Source organism: Borostomias antarcticus (genome assembly GCF_949987555.1).
Source record: "Borostomias antarcticus genome assembly, chromosome: 23".
NCBI lineage: Eukaryota > Metazoa > Chordata > Actinopteri > Stomiiformes > Stomiidae > Borostomias > Borostomias antarcticus.
In genome coordinates, this window is record NC_140256.1 from 17,710,747 (window position 1) to 17,724,088 (window position 13,342).

Consider the following 13,342-nt stretch of genomic DNA (forward strand, 5'->3'; position numbering starts at 1 on the left):
GGCTGGGCGAGGTGGGGAAGTCCAGCAGACCTTCATTAAGAGTGATGTGTTACTCTGAGATGGGCTCCGGCTCCTGTGTGATTTAGTCCCCTGCCTGTCGGCCCTCCACATCCACTCTGTGCTCAGGTGGTTTATGAGCTAACGTGAAATGAACAATCAAGAGAAGATCAAAACAGGTGAAACTCTGCTGGTTATGCCTTTCTCTTCAAACGCCTGACGAGTAATTCCTTTGCATATATCAGCAGCTCCGCTCTATGTAAGTGTCCATCATTTCCCATGTCTCTTTTTTTTGCAATACATCATCTGTGGCATATGCAATACTAAGCCAGTGTATAGCTCTTGTGAGGAGTGCAATATGAATGAAGTAACATCTCTGAGACAGATTGCCATTCGCATAGATTCCATTAGAGGAGAGACCACAGAGGGGAGATTGAAATGAATACATGCTTGATATTGTTGGGAGCCAAATAAAGAATAATAAAGAGTCATATCCAGCAGACTCTTTTTTGATCCATCCGCCAGATGGTATCTCCCACTGCAAGCTACAGCCATATGAGACAGGGAAACTAAAGAAGTTCAACAAACAAAAATGTAGAGAAAAGTTTGAGAGAAGTACCATGTAACTTCAAAGTACACCACGTTCTAATTAACCGCAAGTCTCGTGCGTTCAAAGTCCTGCGTCACAGTCCAGCAGTGTCATGAAAGCTCATTAAATGTGTGACCAGTTGCAGGCTTTGACTTTCACTAATTAGCCCTGTGAAAACATAACCTTTCTTTTTGAATCAAGTTGTTTACATAAGCTTGCAATGTCATTGTAATCCATCATAAGCAAGTCCAGAACTCAATATGTTTAATTTGTTTATGTTTGAAAGTTATTGTGGCTGTCTTAGCCAAAGCAACTTCGACAAAGATATTGTAATAAATAAAGATGAAATGAAAAAATAAACTTGTGAGCCCTGTCTTTTTCAGAAAACTTTTCACCGTCAGCTGCATATGGCCATGGCTAGAATGACATGCTATTTTCAAGCAACTCTAAATTGTTGACAGTTGTTTTGGTGCTGTTGCTTGAAAAGTCCAAACAGATTTGCAACCCGTGAAGCCATTGAATGGCATCATTATGGCATCGGTGTGATGAGCTTGATGTCAGGTGGATGGATGACAGGCAGGTGAAAGTCCACCATGGATTTCTTCGACTCCACGAAGTTTCATCCAGGAAGACATCAGTCATCCAGAGCCATCTGCCTGACAGGGGAGAGCTTATGAGAAAAAACACTGATTGATGTCCCCTCAGTCATACCATAGTTTCTCAAGGTCATCTGAGTTAGTATGGGGGACATCATATACATTTGGTTAATGACCGAGTGCTAACTTTGATAATGAGTGATTCAGAGAGACATTTTTGCGAGTCTGTATGAAAATTATCAAAACTTAAAAATCAAAAAATCAAATTACCCTCAGAAAAACTGTTATTAAAAGGTTCTACCTTAATAAACCAGTTTATTTTTTTCTTCTTTAAGTCATTATGCATGAATCATTTCTCCTCTAAAAGAGACTAGGAACCAAACCTTCCTTTGTGATGAGTCATTTCTGGATGGTACTGGACTGTGCTCATTGCTTTTCTACTTGACACAATGGGACTGATTAAAAAGACCAAATTGATAGCCACTGGCCATCTGCTGATTCACTGCCCTCAGAACAGTGTAAAGGATCTCTGCTACCACAACTGACCTCCTTTGATGTAACTGTTCACACACACACACACACACACACACACACACACACACACACACACACACCCCAACAAGACATTTCCTCTCAAAAGTCCCTCACTCATAACACCACAGTACACAGGCATTCAAATTGTATCCGTGTTCAAAGGGACAATCACATTATTATTATTATTATTACATATTATTGTCTATTGGCAGTTCAGAGGAGCGGTCTATTCATGGGTAACAAGTTGAAATGTGATGTGCTGAGGAAAAAAACAAATTAAAGATATAGTACAGTATAAGGCCCTTATGAACAAAAACTCACACAATGCCAGAGTAACTCAGCCTGATTGGTGGACTAAACTGTATTCTTAAGACAACAAGTAGGCCTATCCTAGGGGAACAAAGGAATGAAGCAAAGCAGTTGAGACTAATTGTTTTCAAAATACCCTGAATGATCACTGGTGAGGGAGTATGAGGAAAGTAGGCATTTTTTTCAGGTACTGAGGGAATTAAGTGAAATAGATTTCACCTGGTTCCATTATTCCCATGCAGAATAGCCTTGAAAGAGTTGTGAATCAAATCCAGTGCTCCCATTCTCATTGTAAATGTAAGTTCTATGAAGAAGAGAAGGGGGGGGGGGCAGGCAACATACATAGAGGCTGCGTTCCGAATCGCATACTTCTACTTCTTACTACCAGTACCTACTACAGCTGCCCTTAGAAAGTACGTACTTTGCAAGCAGTAGGCATCTAATTGGGACATACTACCTTGTCATAACATTGCGCCTTGAAATTTGCCCACATCCGTCGCTGTCCATAACGCGACATTCGTCTACAGCTGTCAACTCGCGCATGTGACGCACATTACCGCTGCGCAAAGGATTGTGGGTCAGAATAGCCAGAAAAGCCTGCTGGCGTGCATACTGCAAAATACGACCGGATGTAGTAGGTCATCCTGGTATTTTTGCCATACTGCATGTGGCATACTATGTATTGGGACATACTACATTCTGTTTTGGCATACTATATAGTGGGGTAGTAGGCGATTCGGAACGCAGCCAGAGTCTACAAATGAGCCAATGCAAAGACCAGGAGGGAAGATTTCCTTGAGATTCCATTCCTGAATCTTATAATGCCCAAGCTGAATGAATGCACAATGAGGAGACTGGAGACTCCCAGAAAGAATAATGGCCGTCACATTTACAAGTTTCATGGTGTTAGGCCTGAGATAAACTATTTCACTTTTATGTAGTGCCTTGGCCATAAATCTTGGCAGATTGCACAGACACTGCCTTCCTCTTGCATTTTATTTATCAGGGTACCATGCAGAAGCTAGTTTTTTCATATGTATTAACCTTAAAGTTGCACAGAAATGACAAAAGCATTCTGTCCCATTTTGGTTCACATAATTGGTCATAGTGTTCACCTATTCAACGATGTATGCCAAAAAAATTACAAAATTCTACTTTTGTTGTAATCTTATATCAAAGTATATAATTTCTTACTTCCTGGAAAACTGTAGGTCACGTGCAATTACGACACCAGGTACCTTAGATTTTAGGCCAATATATGCAGTATATACATGTATGTATAACCCGCCCATTTGTCAATGTTCCAATCAAATTCCTCTAAACGTATGTCCCGCCCCTATAGCCTGTCTGAGTCGGAAATACGTCAAACTAGGGAAATTCGATGATCTCAAACGTCCGTTTCAGCCCAACTTTAAGTACAGTGAGGGGAGGAGAGGAGGAGGCGGTGCAGTGCTCTATTCACATGCTCCTCTGTACCTCCTTTTAAAGATGCTGTAGATACAGAAACTGTAGTTTTATTACCAGTGAGATAAAGCTCGTTTCTGCACTCAGGTCCATGGTAGAATTTCCCCTCTGTGTCATACAAATTGAATGAGACAAATAATCTAGTGAAAATATATGGTAGCCTTGAACACAGCCAAGAAGATCTGGCGACCATGTTTTTGCACCCATCCATAACTGCAAAACATTCTTGCAAATCCCATTGATGACTTGTGGTAATATCATTCTGAGCAAGCTTTGCTTTGCAGGGCAATACAATTTAGGCCCTCTTAATCAGATTCCAGGTCCATTATTTAAGCAGCGCTATGGGGTGGTGGATGATCATTATGAGCTCTGATACATGAGTTTGTCTCCTTGTTTTCAATGTGGGTCACGAAACATAACAAGCCACAACCCATTGCTTATTCACTGAGGGCTTTTTCTTGGAATCTCAAAGGCTCTGTATTGACACAAGGCTACTGTCGGTTTGTACTGCAAACTAAATTAAAGACAAGTGTGGCATATGACTCAAAATATCAAAGATAGGGATAATTACCAATTCATGTTTTTAGAGATGGATATATGTAAGCTCTTTTGTGAGATATCTGTGGCTTTCATTCACAGCCTTGATCTAAACAAATCCAGAGAAACATTTCAGTCTTTTCTAAAACACAGCATTTTGTAGAGGTAACACAGAAGGTCATCAGAATTTAAAAGCTATACCGTCGTGCCTTCCATTCAAGACTTCCCCACCACCATGGCAGTGGCTCTCGTGCTGCTGCTTGGATAGGAACATCTGTGTGGCTCTCTATTATCTGACCTGTTTTGCGGCAGATGTGTCCTGGTGGAGCAGAGGGCAGCTGCTGTGGAAAGGTGCCCTGTCAGCTGAAAGATCATGCTTACCCAAGTCGTGGAAGTGAACGCTGCCTGATTTACAAAACCTTTGGCCAAGGTCACAGTAGGGAGAGGCCAAGCAAGTGAGTAATCACTCCTGGCCAGTCTCTCAGCCCAGCTCTGTAAGCCGCTGCCCAAGGGGAGGTCGTAATCTGCCTGGTGGAGTAGAGACTGACCATGACAGACGTAATCTGTCTTTGAAGAGCCCGGCAGGGGTTGTGAGGTGATGCAAAAGAGGCATTCAGGCACAAAGTGAGAGGGACATGCTACTTTATCTTGTGATAAATCTTGTCCTAGTTTGAGTAAACATTACAATAATAAAATGCTTCGTTGCATGCTTAGATTCATCTGACTGACAATCAATTCGATCAACTATAGTAGTATGTCAATGACAACCATAATGCTGGATATCCCAGGCACACACATAATACCCTGCCAAACAGCTTAGCCCATCAAAATAATTAACTGCTATTCGCACTGCTGTGCCCAGGACCAGGTGCACTTTCCATACTGCGTCCATTTCTTGGCTAAAGGAAACAATCAATTCCACGTCCTCGCATGTTTTATAAGCCTAATAAAACCCTGACCTGTCAACAAGACGTGGGATATTTAAGACTCTCATTCATGTGGGTGGTGGTGTGCTGGGGGCTCTAAGTGTTGGGGCCCCGGAGAGAGAGGGCAGTGGAAAGGTCAGGTATATCAGCCACTCAGACCACATGAAATGTCAGCAAGACGATCTAATGATTTGGTACCGAGAGGTAAGGCAAAATTCAAAAGATCAGCTAGGCAGCATCTGTAAAATACCTTGAGCAAATGTCAGAGAGCTGTGGTGTGGGAGAATGGCAGGTGTCTGTTCAGGTTTGATGACAGTATTCACAGTGGTACAGTAACACTAGTAGTGGTGCAGACAATGGTAGGGTGGGAAGACAAAGCTAGGAAGATAACTGTCCTAATGGTACCTCTGCACTCAGGCTCAGTCCCTGACCTCATTTCTTTACATACAGTACATTACAGTCACTTAGCTGACGCTTTTATCCAAAGCGAATAACAATAATTGCATTTAACGTAGGAACAGCCAATGTATTACTACTTGCCAGAACTCACAGGTGCATCTTTCTAAAACAAGTGACTAAGAGCATAATCTACTGCTGAGATGGCGCCGTCTATGGCTGCCTTGGCGTTGCTGTGCTCTGCGTTTTGTTTGTTTTGTGTAGTTTCTGTGTCATGTGCTACTTCTTACTTACTTACTTGACCACCTTCTCCTCGCCAACGAGTTCTACTGCAGGTTCGAGACAGAGAGGTTCCCCCCTGCCCTCTTCCTTCACTCCCCCCGGCCACATCCACAGACCCCTCCCCTGCTTCCCTTCCCCCCCACAGCGGGCGCTGTCCGCTATGCGGAGTTGTATGGCAGTTGAAGAAGACTACCTCAAAAAATAATGACGATGCCACAAAAACCGGCTAAAAAGATCACTTAACGGCTTTGAAATGTTTATTTGACACTTTTAAATATGAGCGCCAAGCGCCGCCAACTTCGCGACTGTTTAAAAGTCAAAATTTCCTATGGTGGTAAGAAAGACTGTGGTAGCAGATGCTACGTCATCAGCGCACTCACAGATCCTGAGAAGGGCTATACAATACCCTACTTAGTGTCCTCTGTCCCAGAATCATCGCCTTGCTCAGCCACTGTCTTTTCCTGCCCAGCCCTCTCCCACGCCTACCAGCTCAGCTTGAGCCAGCCTCTGCCCAGGACTACCCCCCCCCCCTCTATTTCTCAATAAACCACCCTTTTTCGGTTTCACCTTTTTCCGCCTCCCTGAGTCCAGTCATTTGGGTCCAAACTAATACAAACCCTACAACATAGGCATGTATTAGTTTAGAGTTTAGTTTATTGGTTTGAGTGTAAAATGTTTATCTGTTCAATTATATTTATAGTAATACATGTTTATTGCTGGGTTTGTGAAAACCATTACTAGTACACCACGCTGGCTGTGTCACATGGTTGCAGATAATATATTAGATATTATGACACGGGAGAAATAAAGCTACTATAGCTGTTCTAGCAAAGTTGCTATGAGGACTTATATTTTAATTTAGAAAAATGTTTTTCAGTTTCTAACTAAATGTAGAATGTCCCCCAGTCTCTACATGACCCCAGGGCCTTGAGGCGGGCCAGGAAGATTATGGCAGACCCCTCCCACCCGGGTCACAATCTCTTCACCCTGCTTCCCCACGGTAGGCGGATACGGTTGCCAATGACTCTGAAAACCTGCCACAGACTCAGCTTTTTCCCCTCAGCAGCACGCCTCATAAATTATTCAGGTTTCGTCGTCCCTCCCCCTCCCCCCCCTCCAAGGGGAGCTGCTTCGGGACTGAACTCTGAACTCTGAACTTGCACTACCTACACCACCCTGACCACCAGCCATTGCACTTTATTGTCCTGTTGTTTCACTGTTCTGTCCTGTTTTGCACTTGTCTCTATTTGTGAAAAGATAATTACTGTATGCACTTTAAATGCCAAAGCAAATTGTTACTGTAACATAATGGCGAATAAAGGATATCTGAATCTGAAAAGACAATGTGCAAGAATAGCAAATCTAAAAAATACAATAGGTGCATACAGTAGGCTACTACAGTACATTTGTGACACATGTTGGTTTGGTTCAAAACAACACACCCTGGGGAATGATGGTTACATATTGTAACTCTAACTCTATAAGTGGAGCGGAGCCCCACAGCGCAAGCTCCTATTGGCTTGTGAAACCTAGCCAGCTACAATTGACTGAAGAAAAAGAAACATACATGCACCTGTGTCTAACCCGGTCCGGTGCACCACTGTATAACTAACACTAACTGCTCCTAGCCGAAACCTTTGGTGAGCAGACTCCGGTTCAGCAAAGTCCGCGCCCTGTGTGGCTTTGCTCCACTCATAGGACTAGGGTTACAATGCGTAAACATCGTTCTATTGCGTGGAGTTCCACTCCACAGGGCTAGCTCCTATTGGCATAAGCCGAGCTACACAACCGCACCATACTGCATAAACAAAACTGGCCAACCAGGACATGAGCCAGTGCTCCAAGGTGAGACCACACCAGAAGTTGGCCCAACCCAAGCACTGGCCTCTCCCTGACACACTTGGTTTATCACAGCTGAGGCCAAGGAGAGGTACATGAAGGGAGAGCCGGATACACCATAACATAGCCTGTCCGAGCCTCTCCCAGCCCCAAAGGGACAGGAGCGGAAGCGCCACTCACCAGACGGTCCCGACCTGGAACAACATGTCCAACGCTGACTCCCGCTGCAGGCAAACACAGAGACAGAATACATTATTAAAAGATAAGACGGTACAAAAGGAGATGGTGACGACCAAGTCGCCGGCACACCAATATCCTCGACAGATACACCATAGAACAGGGCAACCGACGTGTCCACGCCCCTTGTAGAGTCTCAAAAGACTTGGAGATGCTCTCACAAATCCACTGGGAGAGCCGCTGTTTGGATTGCGCCGACCCCATCTTCCCCGGGCCTTGACAAACCAACAACTGGGGTGTAGTTCATACCACAGCCGTACACTGAACATGAGTCAGTGCATGCACAGGACACAACAAATATAAGAGGACCTCTTTCTCGCTCGCATGAGGTGGAGGATAGAAGACTCTCAGCTCCAAATGCACAACAGCCTTGCTCCCGTCTCCTGTGATGAGAAAACTGTCAGCGCTCTCAGATCACTGACCCGTTTGACCGATGTCAAAGCGAGGAGCAATGCGGTCTTGATAGAGAGACACTTGAGGGAAACCTGCTCCATTGGTTCAGACGGCGCTCCACAAAACCAAAACCAAATCAAATCCCAAGGCAGCGCCGTAGCCTTGCACACAGAGAGAACACGGCACAGGGCGGTCTGAAAACACTTAACCAGGGTATGTCCATAAACTGTGGTTTTGGCAAACCCCTCATGACCTGCGGAAATAGCACATGCATACACTTTGATAGTGTATGCCGCTAGACTGTTCTCATGATCAACCAGGTGTTGGAGAAATTCCATAACCATCTCAACCCGAGCAGGACTCGGGAGCCATGTCCCCTTCTCCACACCAGCGTGCAAAAGCGGCCTACTTGCCAGAGTAAACAGTGTCAGTGGACGTCACGCGCGCTCTGAATAGTACTGATCACAGCAGGAGAGAGTCCTCTACCAGACACTCTCCGCTGTTCAAGGGCCAGGCCGCCAGTGGCCACCCCAGAACGGGAGGCACGCAAATCAAGCCCTCCACCTGGGACAGCGTGTTCAGCCACTGAGGGATGAGCCATGATCCCACAGACGTCATGACCATCACCTCCACATACCATCTCGCCCAGTGCCGGTCCAGCGCTCACTATCACTGATAGACCTTCTGACCGCACCCTGGCTAACAATGGAAGGGTTAGTCCCAATGGTGGGAAGGCATACAGCAGCGCCTACAGCCAGGAAGCATGCGTGAACGCATCCATCCCCAATGGAGGCTGGTCCCGCTGACTCAGAGAGAACCAGAGGGGACACTTTGCATTCTCTCAAAACAAATAGATCCACCGCCGAACCAAGCCCAGAGCTGAGCCACAATCAGAGGATGTAGGCTCCACTTGCCCGGATAAGGCTCGTCTGAAGACATCAAGTCCGACCCGACATTCAGTCAGTCCAAACTGGACTTCCCCTTGCCGTTTGATGTGAGCCACTGCAGCCTGGTTGTGCAACCGCACCAGCACATCGCGCCCCCTTACCAGTGGTGCAACACAGTGACACTGTCTCTCCCTCCAGGAGGTGATGTGGCGCCATTCCCTGGCAGCCCACAAACCACCTATGGCCTGGGACAGACATGTGCCACCCCAGCCGTCTAGAGACGCGTCTGTGAAAAACATTGACGTGAGCTGAAACCCTGCCTATTGGAACACAGTGCGCTATTATGCGCTGGCCCATTAGCTGAGGTCCTCTTCCAGAGACCTCGGTAGTCGGTACACGCACAAGTCATCGTCTATGTCACACAGGATCTACAGAAGGCAGAGCCGTGCAAACCACCTCTGGGTGCGCCTCACATGCTGCACGCCCAGTGATACCACCACATGAACTGTCATGAGACCCAGAAGGCTTATGATCGATAGAACAGAGACCTTCATAGAGAGATGGAAATGGGTATATTCTTTTGTCACTCCCTGGAAGACAAAATGCAGATACATATTGACGGCGAGGAGTTATGTGGAAGTAAGCGTCTTTCAGGTCTATGCCGGTGCAAAAATTGCCAGGGAAGAATGCTTCCAGCATCTGCTGCACTGTAAGCATGTTTCAAGTTTATTGTCATGTACTTAATAACAATGTAAAATCATTATCAGTAATGGAACGACTCAACTTTACGTGATAAATAAGACAAAAAGGGCATAGATATAATAAGAAATATAATAAAATAGAGTAATAAAAAAAAAATGTGTACGTCCAAAATTGGTCCCACGCCTCCCTCCCTACATCCTCTTTGGCAGGAGGAAGTAACGAAAATAACATCCCTTTGCTCCAATGGGACCACAGTCACCGCTCCTTTCGATAAAAGCTCCGCAATCTCTGCTAACAGAGCTGCGGCTTGATCGGGACATGGCATCACCGCCTTCACAATGCCAGTGAAGGGCAGAGGGGAGCAGTGAAACTGACTGGAATAACCCTCTGTTAGAACGCGCTGTAACCAGCTGTCCAGGAGGCACTTCTCCTGCCAGACTGCTACGCGGCTCAGATCCCCTTCCCCTCACCCTCACCCTTACCCGGATCCGTATCCTTTTCCTACCCCCAACCCCTGCCTCTACCTGGACCCAGGTACACTCGCACACACAGACATACACCAGTCTTGGGCTCAGATCCCCTTCCCCTCACCCTAACCCGGGTCCGTATCCTTTTCCTACCCCCACCCTACCCCAACCCCTGCCTCTATCTGGAACCAGGCATACTCACGCACACACAGACATACACCAGTGTTTGCCATGTCTCTCCTATGATGTTTTAGCCCTTTTTGCTCTAAAAATGTAATTTAATGTAAATTATTGCTCTATAAATGTTCTTAGCCGTTGGACCAATATACTCCAGGAGCTTGCTCGATCGTCTCGTTGAGAGGGGTCAGGGAATAATTTTTACAGCTCACTTTTCTGGCCCCTGGGTGATACTGTTTTTTTGCTTCCCTCTGGAATATGTAGGGGTGGGACCTATGCCCCCCTCCCTTGTTCTCTGTAAAGCGCATTGTGTTACCTCTGTGTATGAAATGCGTTATACAAATAAAGCTTTTATTGATTGATTGATTGAAGAGAGGCTGTGCCGGAGATCGCAGAGAAAATTCTGGTGTCCTGGGCTAAGGCCGGCCGTCCTTGAAGGGGACATGAAAAATCCCCATAGGATTTTCCATGCCTCGCTTCCGTGCAAGGGTGAATAGCATTTCTGATGAAAATCACTTCATTCATAGACTGAGGAAGTGAGTCAGCTGCATTACAGTGCAAGGCAGTGTCTCATAACACAGGGAATCTTGTCGCCTCATTTGTATATCCAGCCGCCATTGGCTCAGCACTTGAAGCCATTGGCGAAGGAAGAAACACAATGAGATTCAGGCCCTGTTTACACAACAACAATCCCTGCATAAAACGGCAAACTTTGTTGCAGTGTGGCCTTTTGTTTACATGACAACGGCGTTTTGGGGACCAGAAACCACAAACTTTTGAAACCGGGTTCCAGAGTGGAATTATTAAATTATTATTCAATATCTGTGTGCTGTTAAAGTGGCTCAATGTAGTTTTTTTACCTTAAAATAACAGCTTCAAAATAATTGTAATGGTACACTGTCTTGTAGAAAGTTGCATCTTTTGTTCCCACCCCTCCCCCAAAATGCTTCTTCATGAAATAAGTTTGTTAGTAGCGGGCCATTATTTTCACGGAAAATCCGTAACGCTTTACGGCATGACTTCACACACCAACCTCCGCTGGCTATTGCTTAAATAATAGTTGAAATTCTCAAATCACAGTATTACACATCATGGTGGAGGTGAAAAGACCAAAGAGGAACATCACAGAAAGAGACCGACTCAAAATAGAGAAAGAGACCAAGCCAGAAGCCAAACTAGAGTTAATATTGGTTTGGCTTTTACTTGCTGGTGGGAGCTTCACAGTGAAAGGCTGCAAGACTGACACAGAGCTGGCCTCTTTGCTGTTGAACTTGTACTGCAAGTACTGTACTATTGTTAGCTAGCCTAATATAGGCTAGCTAGTTTGCTATGTCTTATGTTGAAATCGCTTGATGTTTGGCTGTGCTAGCTGTGAATGTATGAGGATGCATGTAATCTAGCTGGCTTGGGGCACCATGTGATGAACTGATAGCACTTTTTATGTCATTTACATAAATGGTAAATAAAAGAGGTCCCAAAACAGAGCCTTGTGGGACACCTTAGCTCAAGCTGTAGATAATCAAAGGTTGATTGTGCCAGCGTGAATCAGCTGGGAACCGCGTTTCTGGAACCGAAAACTCAGGTCAGATGTCAGGATTTATCAATTCAAACCTCAGGGTTAGATCCAGACTTTATTGAACCCGCTTTCTGGAACAGTCATGTCAGTTTCCCTGTTTTAATTTATATTAATTAAATTGGTTATTGCTTTTTCTGTACATAGGTAGGCAAGTACTAATTCATTTATTTTAACAATGTATAATTCTAGTTATCATCATGTGCCTATTCACTGTATGTGTATATTTACTAGGCTCTATATGCGTGGGTTACACTACGCTTTTCTTTTCTTCATAACATCCCTCTTCAAAGTCCAGACTCTGTTCCAGGCCACAACTGTCTCTAGACCTTGAGCACAATTTGGACAAATTCAGGATGACTTCTTGATGACCTGGACTGGTCACTAAATCGTTGAGGGGGGCAATGAACACACATTTTACAATACAAAATTATATTTTATTTTTTTCTGGTCTGCATTCATAAGATAACAGAAATGTCCCAGAGTACCAATTCACATTTGTATACAGTCACACACACATACATAAAATAAATAAAATACTTACTTCAAGTAGGCTATCACAGTTGAAAAATCCACAACCACAACTTAAGATCTCTGCAGTCCGAATCAGTGTAGGCTTATTACAACTCGTCTAAATGCCTTCAGAACCCAGTGAACATCCATCCAAGATTGAACAACATGTAATTTATGGACTGAACTGTCAAAACCAAAATCTCCAGTGTCAAGTCTCTCCTCACTACCTGTCTCAGTGATTCCTGTGGATTAAACACTACAAACAAATCACTCACTTTCTCCAGAAAATCTCCAGTGTCAAGTCTCTACATATCTAATCAGCAGGCAGTTATGGAGAGGACTGATGGGGTGGGGAGGGCGTAGCATATGCTGCCCTATTTGCAGCACTGCGGGGGTTGTAACCCCCTCCCCCAGACCGTCCAGGGGCATGCTTCAGGTAGTCGCCGGCGAAGTATGCGCTGTCGCGGTCTCTTGCAGTCGGGCTCCAACGCTTCACCGCCTCTGTAATAGGTAATAATTAACATTATCAGAACTTTAAAACCAAACTTGGCTTTTGAACCCACTCAAGCAAAGCCCAATCAAGCAAAATATAAAAATAAAGTATCAAAATCAAAGGAGCAAACTGACCATAGGGCCATCCATATGGCTGGACGACAGTGATTCAACGGCCTGGCTGCCAGAGGGAAGCTGTGCCTATACACATCAATCAAAGTGTTTAGGCACAGCGCCCCTCTGGCGGCCGGGGTGTGATGTGTTTGCGATTAGGCACAGCGGCCCTATGACGGGACAGAGGCCAGGGAGACAGAGAGACCGACGGACACACAGTGTGTATTAACACACACACGAGAGAGAGAGAGAGAGAGAGAGACACAGTCTCAGAGAGAAAGAGAGAGCAAGCATGTGATTGGCTACGTATAAACAAGC